The 18,989-nt window shown below is 39.0% G+C and overlaps 1 protein-coding gene across 8 annotated transcripts in view; it reads right to left on the bottom strand.

Annotated features, from left to right (window-relative positions):
* MYO6 (myosin VI) overlaps positions 1–18,258 on the bottom strand; it is a 109,544-nt gene extending 91,286 nt beyond the window's left edge. For 2 of the 8 annotated variants that reach the window (XM_088137847.1, XM_088137868.1), the window contains exon 1: positions 18,150–18,258. The gene's annotated coding sequence lies outside the window, so the exon portion shown is untranslated. Of the gene's footprint in view, positions 1–16,841; positions 17,090–17,820; positions 18,045–18,135 lie in introns of those variants that run through there. The other 6 variants (XM_088137863.1, XM_088137870.1, XM_088137851.1 and 3 more) reach the window with 5 other exon arrangements.
* Positions 18,259–18,989: the final 731 nt, after the last annotated feature.

The following is an 18,989-nucleotide window of genomic DNA, read 5'->3' as shown; positions in this document are numbered from 1 at the left end:
CACCAATTACTTTTAATTTTTATATTCTTAAGTGAACCTTACTTGCTTCACATACTGAAACCAGTGAAATAAGCATTAATGTAGAAAAAACCTGCCAAGTCATGAAACCCATTTAAAGTAAAATCATTTTAATCAAAGTCAAAATAACATTCTAAAAAAGGTAGATAGGCCTAGACAAGTTGATGTTAAAAAGTCAGTGTTTTTGGTTTTGAGTTAACTGAAAATATGAGTACTCTCTTTTTCTGTTTCATACACACCCAACTGTAGCCATCCTAACTATGCAGATTCAAATCCATGGTTACAAATGACTGGTCAGCCAAAAGAAATTTAAAGCTTTTCAAAAAAGTTCCCAATTAAAAACTTTATCCCTTTCAGCAGCCTCCGACTAACTGAAATGTTTCTTTCATCATGTACCCAAGAAACTACTCTCATCAAATTCTGAATGTGCTTATCCTCAACATGTCAAAAGTTGAGCTGAGCAAGACATTTGCCCCCAAAATGCTGATTCCCCACTGCACAGTAGGGAGGCAGAAAGGACTGGGTTAGATGAATTAGTGTCTTTGAGAGGTGTAGGACAAGGAATATAAACTGGAAAAAGGTAAAACACTAAAATAAAAGTATACAGAAACAAACGCCTCTATCCTTCAGCAGTTTTTTATCAAGACATGATTAAGAATCTAATGTAGTTCCACATAAGAAGTCCAGCTGCTGAGTTTGCCTAAAAGCAGTTGAGAGCACATATGTAAGCTTACTGATGAAAAGTAATCTCAGGATTCACCACTGATAGTTGAGAGGAGATTGTAGAATTAGAGATAAATGCAAGTGTTCTATGGGTGCAGGATTTATTAACTGCTCTGTTAATTTTCTGACCCTCGCCCAAATCTAGAGCGGTTGGCTAATGTGTAACCGCCACGATTGACACTGACTTTTTCCTTTAACCAACACACTAAGGAAAATGTCACTAAGCACTACACATCTCATAAAGAGCTACATCAATATATGATCATGAACCAAACCAGCATTAGCAATCTAACAACAGTAGTAGTACAGCATGAGGTAGATTACAATTCTGAACAGCCTGGTAGATGTTTCCTCCCAGGTGTGTCACCGGCCTTTAGAGAATAACTTACAGGAATAAAATTGCCTCATTTTGCAACCATGCAATTAAGATCCATGTTTGTTAGATGACTACATTTTTTCATCTGTTTTCATTTAGGAACAGTAAACTAGGATTTGCACATACCACAACTAGCTTCCCTGCCTTTTCAGTTAACAAAACAGGCACATATTGCGAATCTGTATGGAAGAACTATCCTTAGAACTTGATGCCTACTCCAATCTCTGATATGTTGGAGATTTGCCATAATTACTTGCTTAAGGGATGACTGCAGTCACTAAATAAAATAAACCTTACACCTATAGACAGCTCTTGGAAAACATATATAGTTAGACACTACAAAGGAGTGTGGTCTTGACAAACTAAAAAAGGGAGATATTAGAATGTAAATGTTTCTTTTAGGTAATATGAAGATGATCATTTTTTTACTGGCAGAGTTTAGGATGGGAAAGTGTATCATATATACAACCTCAAGAATATTGAAAGGAACAACGGTTCAGAGCAAACTGAATCTACTGCAGCAGCAATTATATGACCAAAGCCATTTCAGCTACCCCTTAAGTTTATTCCATGTCATACAAGTATTCCTCACAAAGCATATGAAAACAATTACAAGATGAATGTCAAAAAGCTCCCATTAATACCTAACTGAACAAAGCTTAGTTGGGCTGGTTAGCTAGCCATTACTAAGATCGCCATGGACTAATTCTCCCAAATGCCCTTGTACACATTCATACACACTGGATTTGTGATTCATTCTGAAGCAATGAAAATCTGTTTCTAAATTTCAGCACCTTCCTAATTCAGTTTTAAATGGGAAACTGAATCCAGGTATTATGGCATGAGCAGAGAACAAGGGATAAAAACAGGAACCATCTCTCTTACACAACAGTAAGTGAGACCTAAAGTTCTCTGTGATCTTTTTCACTTCAGGTGGGCAATCGGGAGCAGATAACTGATGGCAATATACTTTAAAAATAAGCAAGATGTGCAGTTGTTTATAATTCTATTGTCTTTCCTATCTGAACATCTTAATTTTTATGCTCTGCCCAGGAGAAAAGTAATAATTCTAAAGTCTTTCTTCAAAACAGTTAGATCAAGTGCTGTCAGTCACTGAAGCATCTCTGTGTTTTACATCTAAACCACCTTAAAAGAGTTACACTTGTTTTAAACTGGCCTTTTCTGTGGTCACAATTCCCTGACCTCATCTACCAAATTTTATCTTTAAAACATCTGAAAACATTTTGTTTTATTTCAGGTATATAGTCAAGAGATTCTCAGCCGCTTCATCTTCTGAAAACTATTTATGGAATTGATTGAGGTGGCAAATGAAGTCACAATGAAGGCATAGTTACAAATTATGCACCATGATAAACAGAATTGACCTATTTTGATCAATTTGGACAGTACAGCCTACTTGGAGAATAAAAGATCAAAACAAGTCTCTTAACACGAAGTAGGTATTCTTAGGTAATGTTGTTTACACCACAGAAGTAATCCTGGAGCTTCCACCCACACTTCACTGTGATTCACAGCATAACATCTAAATGGCCACACCCTCTCTTGGAATAAACATAGGTAAAATTATAACAAGATAATTATTTTAAACTCACGAATTTATCAGAGCAATAATTTGCAGTTAGTATTCATCTGAAACTTTCCAACAGCAGACAGTTTTTCCTGGCATACAGTTTATTAACCACTATCCTCTGCTATATATAGCCATCAAGCAATATTCCAAGATATATGAGGCTACTAATTCTAAAACTGGCCAGTTCTTCACGGGCTGATGCTGTTACTTCATGTGCCAAGAGGACAAGATTATATATCAGAAAACTGTTATGAAAAAGTCTTCCTCAAGGTAGAATGTTAAAAAGTAATTGCATTGCATTCACCTTGGCTCTCAAATTTTGAGGTTCAGTCTGGAAAGAGGAAAGCCTATAGGATATTTTTAATCATCTCTTTCTTAAATGAGTATATATTATTCTAGATTATTCTAGTATCATGCCATTAACAGATGTTGCAAAACTATCCTTATAATTGACATATCCAGGCAGTGTCCTACTTACTTGTAAATAACCTGGTTAGACATTGTTAAATTAATCAGTAAATTAACCACACTATATATTTTGCTTGGAATTAACAGGTAGATTTTAACATGTTACTTCTTCCTCTACCATAGGAATTAGGAATGAAAAGGCTATAGTACAAATTTGAGGATCACAAAATATGTTCTTCTCCATTTCTTTTGACATTGCTTGTACCCCTTTCTTAGTAGAATAGTTTTATATACAAAACCAATTTGCTTCCTTTTAAGTGCAGCAGGACAGACAAGCAAAGAGAAAATCAAATGTTATATATAATGAAATAAGATCATATAATACAGCCATCCATATCTTGATATTCTCCAAATGCTACCATTTCTAACACATCATTCACTTCATTCTGGTTGGAAATGATGAGGTTATAAACCAATATATATGGAAGACAGCTACTTGAGAGAAGACCAAGTAATGGTTTATATCAAACTTCTCCAACCTGGATGTCCTCCAGATGTTGGACTTCAATGTCCAGAACTCTGCAGCTAAGAAGTTGTTGCTAAGAATTCTGGGAGCTGGAGTTCTTCCATAATCTGGGCCCCATCCAGATGCAAGACTTACTTAAATCTTCCTCCTGATGTACAGTAACAAAACTATAGTGACTATTATGTTAAGTAAATAGCCAATTTAAAAAATATATTTAAAATGTAATCACCTGGCTCTCTACTAAATGTAAGTTTGAGTCACATGCAACATCAAGACACAGTTTAGCAACGCAGTGAACAACTGGAGGTACCAAATGCTTTTTTGCAACATCTGAAGCTCCCTTGACCATGCTGCTGAGTTTTGCTGGCACAATTGCCAAACATTAATGTAAAACCCTTGAGCAGATTTAACAAAATATATATTTTTAAAAAGGACAACCCCCTCCCTCCCGCAGATACAAGATCTCAGCCCTAGCTACGCAAACAATGCTGTTCTGCCTACTTTACTTGACTTCTACCACTTCTGCTTATCATTCTTCCCATCCTGTTAAACATTTTCCCCAAAATATTAAATCTGTCCCCACCCATTGGTTCAACATTATGTAAATGAGTTGTGTGCTTACAACACTTCTTCTTCCATTATACATACCACACTTAATCAAGTACCCCCCTGCCAAAACAAATACAGTCTGTTGTATGTAAACTGGCACACTAGTATCCCAGTTATGTAAACATGTGGCATTGTACATGGATAATTTACTAAGCAGCTTTTCCCAATCTGGAAATGTAAGGAAAAACACGTATCTACACAGCAACACCAGCCTTTGCCAAAATGGTCACTTTTGTGACATCACTCATGTTCCTTATATATACAAGGAAATCTATTAATTTCACAATTCCAGCCTTCCTCTGTCTCACAAAGGAAGATTCTATAAAAAGAACATGATTACATGAGCACAAGATTTGGATTATCCTACAGAATAATATATGTCAGGATTTTCTTTCTCATGGGAAAGGATTCATCCCGTTATCTTTACAACAATAACAAATAATATTTTGGCTACAGAGATCATGTGAAAAACACCTGTTATTGTGTGTTGTGTATTGTGCTATTTACTGCCACCTATTGGCGTGTGTATGCTAAGTACCCAGTGGGGGTGGCATAGAGTTATAATATAAGGAGAGGAAAATATTCAACCTCTCAGAGTAGTTGTTAGTTGTTTTAGTGTTAGCCACTATGTAGGTTTTATGGGCTACATAGTTGTAACAAATTACCAAGTAGTGTACCTCTTCTCTAAGAGTTTGTAGCTAGAGATTTTGTTAAGCTTGTGTTGCTAATAAGTCTTGGATGCTACAATATAATGAGAAGATGTGTTTTTCTTTATATTTTGTATGATATTTGCATTTTATGGAATCTTGCATTTTTGTCAATAAACACCACTTAGTATACATTTTTTGACTGGATTTCTTTGGGAAACAAGAAATGGACATTGCATTCATTGTGTTTGTTTTCATGGCTAATATTTTCCTGGAGTTTTTGCTGCGCTCTGCACAAACAGGAGTGTTTGTGATTATCACTCTGCACGACAGGTTATGGGCCCAGGTTATGGCCAGTGGTGCTGTGCCGGCTCAGGTGTGGAGTATTGTCCCAGCATTATGGTTCCAGGAATGCTAGTCCCAGGACTGTAGTCCCAGGCGTGTGCTGTTTCCTTTAAAGCCTGTTTTCTTTAAAATTGACATAATTTCATTGTTATAGTAATCAAATCTTTTTCTTCATGAGACACAGGAAATATAAGATGTCTTTAAACTATACTTACTCAGAGATGGAGTTTTGTCTTTATGATTTACCTGAGTCCATCTCTATTGGACATAAATGAGTGTGGAGTAAATGTAAATAAATTAAAGTGTAAAGTGTAAATAAATTAGTGTTAAGTTACACTTAAAACACCTTTCGTTAAAAGAAATACCAAAGTGGGCTACAATAAAACAAACTAGCAAAACCTTCAAAAGTTAACATCTTAAAATAGGACCACCACAATACACAATATAACAGGAAAAGTTCAACCAAACCTTGCCTAAATAGCAGGCTGTTGATTCATCTTAAAAACTAACTACATTCAGCACCAACCACAACTAGATAGGGAAGAAATTCTATATTCAGTATAAATGATAAGAACTGAGGCATTATGTGGCTATTTTGCATAGAAATTACATTTTAGAATATCTATATTCCCAGATTTATTTGACAAAGAGAAGCCTTATTATACCCTTACTTCAACAGTCCAGAGCCCAATGTAACTTATATCTGCTTCCAAATGAAACAAAATCCAAATTAATGAAGTTTGTCATTAAAAAGATCATTTTAAACAAAAACTACACCAGTTTCTTTTCAGTGTTGGTATTTACAAAAGGAGTAAGCAGCTTTTTCACAAGCAGCACCCAAATAAAGCTATATATGTATCAACATGTATTAGAATATTATGCAAAAACTCTATTTTAGGTAAGCCCAAGTTCTTGAGCACCTCTAGGTAACTTTCCCACCACCATCACCATCAAGACACAAAAACATACAAGATACCTTTTCTTTTACTGGGCAGCCTGCTGCTGTTGTATTATAAACCTCTTTTGAAAACCTCCTCAAGGAGTTTGCCAGGGAATGTGCAAAAGCTATTAGAAAAGCAAAGTCCAAAATCCACTGCCCCCTGCTTTTGTTTAGAATTTTTTATAAAAACATAAGATTTTAAAAATTGAACACTAGAGAGAACTAGAGGGAATTAAAGATTACAATTAAAAGAGAAGAATGCATAAACTCAACTTACAATTACAGAATGAAACAAAATATTCTAACATTGGACATACTGAAGTTCTACCTGACAAGATCGAGACTGAGTTGAAAGTGGATTTACAAATAACAGGGTACAAGAATGACATGGAAAAAGGTGTTATGCTGTATTTACAAAAGAAATCGACTGATGTCTTAATAATTAAAAGGGATATAAAAACAATAAATCAAGAGAGTGACCTGGATAATTATCCTATACTGGATTTGCAAAAGAGGCTTGTTAAAATTTTGAAGAATCTCATGAGAAGGGACAAAGAAAAAATGAAAAGAAATCAAGTTCTAGGACACTATTCGAATGGATTAAAGTTTAAGATTGTTAGAAGTAAAAGGAAGAAAGAAAGAAAAAAGTAAAAGTAAAAGTAAAAGTAAAAGGAAGAAGTTGGTTTATTTGATCAAGGTTAAAATAGATATCTTGTTATCTCTGGTAACCCTTAATGGACTTTTGCTGACACCAGGACTGAAATACAATGCTTTATGGATTGTTTATAGATAAGAGATGGGATATGGAAAGAAGAGATCATTTGTATTTTAAGAAGAGTTGATACGTTACTAAAATTGTTTATACTTGCTGTGATGAAGGTAGGAAGTCACTTCTTTATATATTTCTTTTCTTTTTCTTTACTATAGTCTTTTCTTTCTTTTCTATTTCTCTTTTTTCTTTTCTGTACCTTCTACCCTTTCTTTTTCTTCTTTTTTTAGTTTGTATTAGTTTTACTGTTGTAATTATAATCTTTAATAAAATTACTATATATAAAAAAAAATCCACTGCCCCCTGCATAGATGTTCAGGAGCTGAAGAACCGTACAGTATTTTATTTATCACTTATGAGACAAAATTTATGGGTCATCCAGCTCTAACTTCCTAGGATAGTCTCCTGGAAGGGCTGACTTTACTTTTATACAATCCAATGCATATCAGTAAACCCTTTTTGGTATAAATTATATTAACTATTACTAACTGGTCATACTCTAGATCTGTTAGATTTTAGCTCCTATCATTTTTAGTCACCTTGGGCAAGAGCTATGCTGGCTAAGGATTTAAAGCAGATTTTAACTAATTATACCCTTGAATCCATTCTCTATACATTCTTCTTGCAACAACTGCAGAAAGCCACCAAATTATTGATCATTTGTCTGTGTACAAAATTGCATGAGTGAAGACATCTGAGATAGTTTATGTAGAAAGAATTAAACATCAGTGTTGGCATTATATGCATTTTGGGGGAGTGGGAGGGGCAGTAACTAACATAGCAAATCATCGTTTCATTTTTTTTTTTTTTATCACTCATTCCCATAGAAACATACACACAATGTATATGCCCCACTCAGGTGCCTGGTTGATAGAAAGGAATCAAAACCTTGAAAGTTCAACCCTGTGGCTGAAATGAAGACAAAGAATTGAGTTGTTACTAAAGGGCCAAAACAGCTCAGTGTTGGAGCAACTGGGGGAACAGTTGCTCCACAATGCTGAAGTCACCCTAGGGAGCCATTCCAGATCAGTTGGTTGGCTGCTGCCAGCAGCAAGCAGAGTGGCCAGGGAGCACAGAGTAGGGGAGGACACAGCAGTGCAGGAATCACCTGGAGAGCACACATCAACTGAGGCCATCCCCACCTCCATGAACATTGAGTTGCACTGTGTTGCCCTTATAGCATTTCATGACCTGGCATAAGGGAGAGAAAACACTTCCAGGGCAGAGCAGCAGAAGCTGTTCTTGGGCTTAACCAGCCACAGCCTAACCCTGGGACTCAAGCAGACCTATGATGACAAATGTGATGCAAATGGTGAGCGGGCTGCATTCATGAACGGGCAAAGGGACCATATGGACCTGGCCTCCCTAACTCTGTGAAAATGCATTATGTTATTTTTGGGCTTGGTCTCTTCATTAAAGCACATGTGTACAAAATAACACAAAAATATTACTGCATGCTATCAAAGTAGAAGCAGGGCAATTTCTGTGTACCTATTTTCCTTCATAATCCATTACCCTATCCTAAATAGTATGTAAAAATTGAGCTATTTTTGCCAACTTTATTACTGAAATTTTATTCTAGTTAAAGCCCACTTACATACCTGGTGGCATCTCATATTGACCATGCAATAAATAAGCACATGTCCAATTCAACACACCAGGTGAACTAAAAGTGTACCATTTTTATTTGTCCATTAGTTTCCTCTCTAGTCCTATTAGTCAGCTTTCATTAAAAATGTCTACCTTTGAGGCCCTGAAGGAACCAGCACTAGTGTGTGCTAGCACGGGTGTTGCAGTTAAGGAACTGGATTAGGACTGGGAGACATTCCCTGGGTACCTTTGGGCCAGTCACTCTCTCTCAGCCCATCCTACCTCACAGGAGGAAACTGGACAAGGGATGTTCTGCATCATCTGCTTTGAGCTCCTGATGAAAAAGGCAGAATATAAACCTAAAAACAAATAAAACTGAGGAGAGAAAATGCTGAGCCAGGTAAGCTAAAAAACAGCTATTAGCCGAAACTTTTATGTGTCAGGAACATTAGAAGAAAGGGGCAGTAGTAGTCTGTCAACTGCTGAAATAATTGGTATTAAACTTTTATCATAAGCACTATCAGACCATATTAACTGATCCATATAACCTGACTTATTACACTTGGCAGACTGAGCCAAAGACCTGCTAAAGCAGCAAGTAAGAAATGGCAGTACAATGTCACACACACCGGGGGGGGGGGGGGGGAAGAGGCTGTAAACTGCAGGATATTCAGCAGCACAGATCACCGGGCCATTTTCCGTGTCAAATGTTTTGAAAACATTTCTTCCAGATGCGTTGGGATTACAGTTCCCAGAATTCCCAGTCAACACAGCTCCACAGTGGTCACTAGGCAGGAAAAGCCTGGTTTACATTCAGGCCACACTGTTTTGCTATGAAGAAATCAGGAGAAATTCTTTTGTTCCTAAATTTGTTACTGAACATATTCAACAGATCCTCGTCTGTTGAATATGAAACTTTACACCAAAATAAGAGCATTTCATAGATCAAACCAACTGCCCAAAAGAAGAGGGAAGAACAGTCTTTAGCAATGGTTTCAAGAGAAAAGTGCAACAGTCCAACTTCCAAATATTCAAACCTAAATCAAATGCATATTTACCAGTTTTAAGTCCCATTATTCATGGTTTCTAAAAAGAATTCATATTAAGAGCTGGGAGATGATAAATTGGGATTTGGCTATTGGAGGAACTGACACACAATCAAAGCTGGCACCGGAAAGGAATCTAGGGCCTAATTTTGCACAGCACACTAAGCCACCAGCAATATTTACATACCAGAATGGTTCGAGACATATAACTGTCAGAATTAAAGAAACCTTATTACAGCAAATGAATGAATGTTACAATGAATGAGCTCTATCACACATCACTTTCAGTTTTACTGCCCTAACTCTGAAGTGGAAAAATTCCTGTCCCCCTCAGAGCAGGCTAAAGAATTTTAAGAACAGAGAAGAACAATTGTGATTTATGTTGATACTACCTAACAAACAGATATAGGTAGTCCTCAACTTACAACCAAAATTGGGACCAGCATTTCCATTGCTAAGCAATGTGGTCATAAAGTGAGATATCACATGACTACATCACTTAGCAACCGCAATCCTGGCAAGTCCCCTTGCCATCGTTAAGCAAATTTCACCGATCATTAGCAAGTGGCTCCCTGAGCCTTCATATAGCTGTGCTGACTTTCGGAAGGCTCTCTGAAGTCAGCACAGCTTTCCGAAGGCTCAGGGAGCCAAATGTAGGAAAAGTTCACCAGAGAAGCTGGATACGAAAAGGACACAGTAAAGGCAGCAGCGCACTTCTGCTTTGCCTGCGGGGCCTGGGTGCAAAAGGTGAAAGGTCAGTGTGGGAACTGGGAAAGAAGGCAGCTGGGCAAACAAATGCTTCCTGGGGCGGCTTCATATTACTGGGCTTGAGCGGCCACAGCTTCCTGGGGCGGCTTTGTGCAGCTGGGCTGGGACGGCTGCAGCTTCCTGGGATGGCTTGGGGTGGTTTTGTGTGGCTGGGTGGGATGGCTGCAGCTTCATACTGTGCTGCGGCTCAGGGGCTTCTTGCAGCTCCAGAGCCACACAGTTCTGGGGCTGCTTGCCACCCCCCAAGGCAGGGTGCAGGGCAGCCAAAAGGGAATAGATGGTGGGGAAACAGATGGGTGGGGGGAGTTGAAGCATCCCTATGGTCATAAGTGTGGGCGTGCTGCTGAGCACCCAAATTCTGATCATGTGACCATGGAGGTACTGCAATGGCTATAACCTCAGGCATGGGTCATAATGCTTGACCCATACAGCATTCAGCGCTGCTGTAACTTCAAACAGTTGCTGAATGAATGGTCGTAAGTCAAGGACTACCTGTATCCATTTACTACTAATTCCTTTCCACTTAAACCATACAGGAAGCATACTGCAAACAACGCGCAAAAATGGTGATCAAATCTCAGGTTATGATGTCCATGCAAAACACCCAAATAAACAAAATCCTTCCAAGCTGCTCAAATGAATACACATTTTGCAGCTACACCTGTTTCATTACAGCTCCTGTCAAGTCCAAGCTCTCTTGAAAAGAGAACTATGTAAACCCTTCTTAAATGAGGCAAGTCAAATTTTTTAACAAAGCTTTCCTCCTCTCCTCCACACTTGGGAAGTTTGCCTTAAAAGCAGCCTAGAACTATTTAAAATATATAAATATACGCATAAATGAGTAAGGAAATGCTTTAGGATCCATTCTTCAATATGTTTATTAGAGGTTTCTTCCCTCCCCCCCCCGCCACCTTTCCATATTTTTGGTGTCACATTCCTCTGGTTTTTGAAGAGGACCACAAGTCTGAATCATCTTTTTCTAACAAAGATAGAGAAAGTAGTCAAGATCAACAAGAAAACTTTTCTAAGTCTGTTTCTGCTTCTACAGAGACAATGTCTTTGTGTATTCCTATATACTATTTATCCTATATTTATTAAATGTCTATTCTACCCTTCAGTTTAATGTAACTCCCAGGCTGCTTCTAACTCTTAAAGTTACAGAAAAACAAGCTTGAAATACACAAGTAAAGTTGAGCAAAAAGTCAGTATAAAGTCTATCTTGTTACCCTTTTCTCCCATGTCTACAAAACTTAAAATAAGTCATGCAAAGTAAGGTCATGCAAACTGCTGGGCCTACAGAAATTATATAAACTTCAGACACAGTCTGGTATCTCTTATTGTAGAATTTGGGCTTATTCTAAGACAGAGAGAACTTAGCCAAGAACTACAAGAAACACGAGATCACAGTGAGCATTTCCATCTACCAGCAGAATAAAATATCCATCTACTGTTTTAACATGTATACAAACTATTCTTTGAAAACCTAATTCTTAGTCCTCATCTTTTTCCAGTACAATCCCAATTTGAAGCAACATCACATTCTACTTTCTTCAAGCTTTCCTTTTTGTATGGATCTTTTTGACTACAGCATCCAATCCAATGAATTTTTCAGGGTGTTTAATAATGAAATGAGCATGATTATTGTGCTGCAAAGTGGATTTGTTTTTGATGATCTCTAAGCAGCCCAGGTTAGTTTCTATGCAGGCAAACCTGAAAGAAGGCTCCAATGAAAATAAAATAGAACCCCTTTAAAATGAGCTCTGTACTCTTTATAGAAAAAGTGAGCAAAGTCTTAGCTACGTTAGGCCTGGCATGACTTTGGGCCATCTAAAAATGTTTAGAGGCTATTTTGTTCAAGAATCTATACACTACTGAGGAAAATACAAACTTGCCTGACTTAAAAAACTAAGCATTCCAAGGTTGAACAGAACTGCCTCCTCTTTATACATACATCAGCACATTTATATTAGTCCTTTCATTCAATAGAAACAGAACATATCCCTGTCCCTGTGCCCACAACATTATTTCCAGCTTGCAAAGATACCCTTGTCAGCCACATTACCTTGTCTGAAAGATATCAGCCAAATACATACTATCTTTAAAAACAAACAAATAAAAACAAAGGTAAAGGTTGGGACAAGTCAGTGTGGCTCTTAATTAAACTATTTCCCTTTCTAAAGAAGCTGTTCTTTACATTCCGGTTCTCAAATAATGCCTAAGGTAAAAACCAAGCTGAGTTTTCCATTAATAGCACAGCATCGGACAATAGGAAAGGGAGGAGTTATCGCAAACAACAGAATAGCTTCCATCAGCAAAAAAAAAAGGGGGGGGATGGATGGCAGTGATCCAACAGAGACAAAAAGGTAGGGTTAAATCATCTGCTCTAGGTTCACCATTTCAATCAGTTCTGTAGAGAAAAAACAATACTACAGAGTGACCTGAATTACGCATTAAGCCATGATCTGGCAACCATGGCTGTTAGCCAAAGGAAATGCCTTTACGCCTAACCAGAAACCTTTTAAGTAAAGGAAGAGGGGAGCAGGAGGGTTCCAAGTAGACCTCACCCTGCCAACATCTGATGAAGAATGGAAACATCTATAGCCAACATTGTAACAACACAGAATCAGTGAGCAGAACAGGCACTTCTGTGCCATCACCTTTTAAGGAGCATCCACTATTAGGTACTGCTCTGATCATTTTGCAGCCAGTGCCTCCTCATACACATCGCTCAAAACCAACTGCCAAGGAGGGAAACTAGTACAGGTAGTCCTCACTTAACAACTGTCCTATTCAGCGATCAAAGTTACCACGGCACTGAAGAAGTAACTTTACAGCCAGTCCTTGCACTTATGACTATTGTAGCATCTCTACAGTCATGCGATCAGGATTTGGGCACTTCACAACCAGCGGGCATTTATGACTGTCACAGCATTCCACATTCACGTGATTGCCATATGTACACTTCACAGCCAGTTTCTGACAAGCAGAGTCAATGGAGAAGCCAGCAGTAAAATCACAAATCGCAATCACATGATGTCTCACTTAACGACTGCAGAAGTGAGGTTGTAAATCCATCACGGTCATGTGATGTCTCACTTAACAACCACATCACTTAGCAATAGAGTTGCTGATCCTAACTGTGGTTGTTAAGCAAGGACTACCTGTACTCTGCTCTGTTCCCAGCTTTCAGAAAAGGGTTATTTATATATGTACAAGCAACAGATACTTGTATCTGTCCTTCGGTTTTTGCTGAATGGGATGGTGTCTGCTTACATCCTGTCCAAGTTTTTGCTGCTTTTTTCTCCATCTTATTAGTCAATAGCAAGACTCTCCAATGAGTGTCCTTCTGTGTTAAGCAGAATTTTACATGGTGATACTTCTGCTAAGCCAGTTTATTTAACCATAAATTGCTAAATAAGCCACATTTGAAAAAGTCATAAACCATTGTTAACAAGCCATCATGACTGGGATTGCTCAATCCTATAAACCAAAACTAAACCAACCATGTTATGGCTTAGCACATATAAAATCAATCTTTATATTTCTTGTTGCATGCATCCTATATTAAGTACAAGTAAGGATGGATCCAAATTACTGTCTTCCTGAAATTCAGTGAAACTTTACAGCCAATATATACAGAACAAAGTTTCCTCCAAGGAGTAGGCAAAATGAGAAACTTAAATAACTTTCCTGAGAAAGTTTCTTAACAGTTCAGCTTTAAGCAAAACATGTTTCAGAATCATATCTTCCCTGTGGAAATCAAACAAGGTCACTAAGGCTTTTCAGCTTTTTTGTTTTTGAACTTTTACACTGTTACTGTTTTGGCCTCCTGGATATTCAAGCAACTTAAAAGAGTTCTGTGGTTTTCCAAATAACCTCATGTAATAAACTAAAATATAGAATACAATAAGCTGTTCAGCAACCAGGCCACTTCACAGGTTCTGTTGTGAAAGTAATCACACATTCAGAATATCAAATCAGCAACTCTTTGTCTTAAAACACCAAATACTTGTCTTAAAAAAGGTTTACAATATCATTCCCTAATCTCAACCTAGAGAGAAAGTAGCAACTGAAACAGTTCCTTCCATTGTTTCCACTGTTTTACTTCCCAATAAAGACACCACTATTTTTTAAAATCCATTTTAGTAACTGTGATCAAAATAATGGACTAATCCTGTAAAAGAGAGAGAGAGAGCTCCACCAGATGTTAAAATAGCCATCAAGAATTTATAAGAGTATTCTGGGTTGGCAGACCTTTTGTTACTGAAACTAGATTGGAGAGCAAAGTATCACTTTTCAACTGCCTGTTAATGTGTTATACTTGCAGCACAAGAAGACTTCATTCAGTTGTCAACCTTTGTACTCTCCTGAATTGCAGATCAGGTTTGCATATCATTTTACAACTTAATGATTTCATGAGCTTTGTGAGAAATTATCTCACTTTTCTGAAATGGTCTTGTTTTTCCCTGTGCATGAGTTATAAATTTAGAGATCAGATTCTGAAGCTGTGGTTAAAAATTCAACAATATTTCATCTTCTAAATCAATTAATGCAACATTTTGGTGGCAGTTGTTTATTTTCTTCAATCCAAAAGAGAAAAGCAATTCCCAGCCATTCTACCGCTGGGACCAGCTTGCTGAGACCTGTATCTCTAGGGAGAATCCTGCATGCAAGTTTTTTATGGCAACAGGTGTGCTTCTTTCGTACACCTCCCCACCCACCCCATTTAGAGCCTTTTGGGATCCCTGTGTATACAGAATACAAAACTTCTACTCTAAACACCTAAAAAACCAAGGGAGGATTATCTGCAATTTCTATAAATATATAAAGCAGCCTTTTCCAATCAGGTGCCTTCCAGTTATGTTGAAGAGCATGTGCAAGTTCCAGAATTTCCAAATTGCACATGCAAAGTCAAGTGGCATATAAATTTAATATCTCATCATCATCACTGCCACCATCATCCCACACAGTTGGAAAATACCACACCGGGGAAAGCTAACTCAGGGTTACCACATGGAATATGGGGAAAAGGTGGACGACAGATGTTCAAGGAAAGCTATCCTGTTATTTTTGAGAGATTCAGAACTGGTTTCATACTTCTTTGGCTCCAACACAACATTTCACATTCACAATTTACTTACTGGTATAAATAAGGTAATTTTTGAATTACCTAATTCAAAACTAAATATAAGAAATCTGTTTAAGGTGGTCATGGAATTTAAGGACATCAACAGACCATCTGTCCACAGAGAAGACATGAACTTTACTGATTATGTTAAGAAGCCCCAACAGCCAGTTTCCATATACAAATTAAAACTACACACAAAAGTCCTATCGATTTTGGAAATCAGAATAGTAAACTGGACTTTACTTTTAGTATCAACAACTGCAAATAATTCTATGGTTAATTTTCTTGTAAATATTACAGATATAAATTTAAGATAATTATCACTTATTTTTCTTCATTAAATTATATTTGCATTTTAAAGTAGTTTCAGGATTTCCTGCTGTAATTAGCTCTTGCCTTGTCAATTGTGTGCTATACTACAAATTACAGTTGTCCTGTAATGACCTCATATTTTAGCCTTCCCCAAACTGGTACCCTCAAAATACACTGGCTTATAGATCAATAGCTATGCTGGCAGGGCATGATAAGGGTGTGGATAACACATGACATTAAATTTTAATCACTGCATTGTTTCTTCAACAATAAACGACTGAGTGGATTCACATACCATGTTATGCCAAAGCCAAGCTAATGGCTTAATATGATATGTCAACACCAATTTGGAGCTAGGCTAGCCCATTACATTTTGAAGCACTCTCCCATGCTTCAAATATTCACCCCACTCATGAGGACCTTCAAAGGGGAAGGTTCTTGATGTTGATATTCAGTATATTATAGATGATTCCTTTGATATGGAGTTTTTAGTTAAATTGCTGAGGTCATCAAAATGTGTGGGTCAGGCTCAGTATTTTACCTCCTGTACCCCGAAGAGAGCAGACACATATGTATGCAAATATATATAAGACCTTTTTATCTTAACAGGTCAAATTTCCAAATGAACATGCTTAAGTGAGGCTAGCATTCAGATGAACAACAATCTTTCCCCAATAGCAATGTACTGTACACCCATTCCACTCACACTCGGATTCCACCCTCCTTCCTGTGACGGGGCTATCAAAGCCTTATCTTCCGATGTTCACAAGACCGTGCGCAAGCTTCCACTCCCCACCCCAAGCTGCTCTCTGTGGAGCCCTGCCCTCCCCAAACTGGCAAGCTCATTCTGTCAATCACACCTTAGAACATAGTCTTCAAAGGCCCACGGCACTTTACCTTTTAATTCCAGCAGATTAACTATATTAAGCAGGTGCAGTGAGAAAAGGGGGGAAAACAACAACAACTTTTGTCCAGTGCAGCACATCTGTTTCTAAATGTCTTGAGAAAGTCTGTACTCTACTGGCACAAAGGTAAGAAAGCCTACCTTTTCCCTGGCTGCAACAAAGCATTTCCTCTTTCCTTTTTCTTTCTCTGTTCTGCCTCTGCTCAAGGCTCAGGATTTTTCTGCCAACACCAGCAACCCAAGTTTCACACTAATAATCACATTCTGAATTTGCTCCCAAGTGGCACGTTGGTTTAAGGAATAAATAGGTGAGACACTATCCCCAGGTATAAAGAAATTCAGCAGTTTCATCTTGAATAACTTTGGCTCCTCATGCTGAAACTGTTTTTAATCTTTTGCAAGGGTTTAAACTTCAGAAGCACCTAATCTTGGACACAGTGATATGACAAAGCATTATAAAACAAATTCCTCCTCCCCACCCTCCGAAGGGAAATACCAATTAACTGGTAAGGTTAGGTTCTCTTTCCCTTCCATCTTAAATGCCTCACTTACCTGATTACTTCAATTAAGCAACTGAAACTGAGGGAAGGATTGAAAATTATTTTTCAGAACTGAAAAAACTTCAACTTTCTCCTTGAGTAAAAAAAAGTTTTGCAGCCTCTCCCAGCCCCAATCACTTCCCTACCGAGAACAAATACTGCATTTAAATACTTCTTCTAAAGGTGAGTCATTATTTTTCAATAATTGACACCTTTGATTTCTACAATCACACAAACAGAGCATTCATATACCCATATGCATTGAGTCAGTCTCCTTGAACCTGGTGTTCTCCATATACGTTGAACTGCAACTTCCATCATCCCCACCCAGCACGTTTAATAGAAAGGGGAACTATACACCACGTATCTGAAGGGCACCACGTTGGGGAAGACTGAAGGCAGAAGACCAAAAGCCATTATTTTACAGTATTTAACCGACACTCCAGAGGTGGCTAAAGGGCCAACAAATTAAACACGTTCACACCTTTGTGTATACAAAAAATCGCGGGGGCTACAACTGCCTTTGCCCCTTTCTAGTGGATCCCGAAGAGCACTGCGACTAAAACCAAGCAGAAACTTACACAGTGCTTTTTAGAAGACCTCTTTAAACTCTTGGGCGGATCTCCACGTCCACCTGTCAAAAACCAAACCAGCACTCCCGAGGAGATACCGACGGGCGCTTCCAGGAAAAGATCCGAAGAAGCCCAAGAAAGAACGAAGCAGCAAAGGGAGCGGGTGAAACGCGGCGGCCGGGAAAGAGGCGGGCAGGAAAGTCGGGATGCAAAACAGGGAAGCGGGAGACGAGGAAAGGCGCGCCCGGACGGGGCACGGGAGAGGCGGAGCCAGCACTCCGCTGCGGCTCCAGCCCGGGCTCGCCGGCTGCCCCCAAAGTTTACCTGCTCCTACCGCCGCTCCTACCGCCGCTCCGTCCTCAGCTGATGCCGCCTCAACACGGGCACTGCGCGACTCCGGTGTTCCTCCAAGCTCCGCCCTCCCGGTCTCCGGAGCAGAGGCCGGCTTGGATTGGGCGGAGTCTCCGCTGACGTCACGGAACGGCGAGCGAGAGAGGGAAGCACCAAGCGGGCCGCGGCTGGTTTTGGTCCAGCTCAAGTTTTTAAACCGAGGATTGCTGGGCATGTTTTGCGCTCCCGACCGCTTTTTTTTTTTTTTTTTCTTTTTCCTCCTTTTTCCCTTAAACCCCGACAGCTGATGGAAACTGCGCAGTGAAGAAGTCTGGATAATGCAAAGGCTATAAGAAGGAAAAAACGTGCTATGGTTCCTGGGCAGAGCATGCGCAGTCGCTTGGCTACCGTCGGCCTTGCTCCGAGGATGGGAAAATGCGAGCGCTGGTAGAGCCTAGTTGAGTCCCCCTCCTGCCCTAAAATACGGGCGACTGGAGCGAAGTGCAAAACTTTCCGCTCCATTTCCCTCTCTGCAGGAAGTCTACAGGCATCGAGTTCAGAACTGACCGCGTTTCAGATAGCTTAATCACTGAGAAGAAAAGGATGCAAGTCGGCTGAGCTGCGCGGGCATTCCCCGACCGCTCCAGTCTCTCTTGTCTCCAAGGGCGTGCAATGCGGAGTTGCATCGTAATGGGGGGGGGGATTTGCCGAAAAATGTTTTAAACAAGTCAGTCAGTCACCACGTGGCTTGCTTTGGCTTCCTTCGGTTTGGAGAAGTCTACGAAGGCAGCTTGTTGAATGGGGAAGAGTCCTCTTAACGCCGGGATTTCTGTGCATAGTACTGTAGT

The sequence above is a fragment of the Python bivittatus genome, unplaced genomic scaffold, assembly GCF_059951505.1.
Source record: "Python bivittatus isolate LINGU-HERP-01145 unplaced genomic scaffold, Pbiv_v1 ctg000020_np1212, whole genome shotgun sequence".
In the NCBI taxonomy this organism is placed as follows: domain Eukaryota; kingdom Metazoa; phylum Chordata; class Lepidosauria; order Squamata; family Pythonidae; genus Python; species Python bivittatus.
The sequence above is the reverse complement of the archived record's forward strand: the minus strand, read 5'-3'. Positions and strand labels throughout refer to the sequence as shown.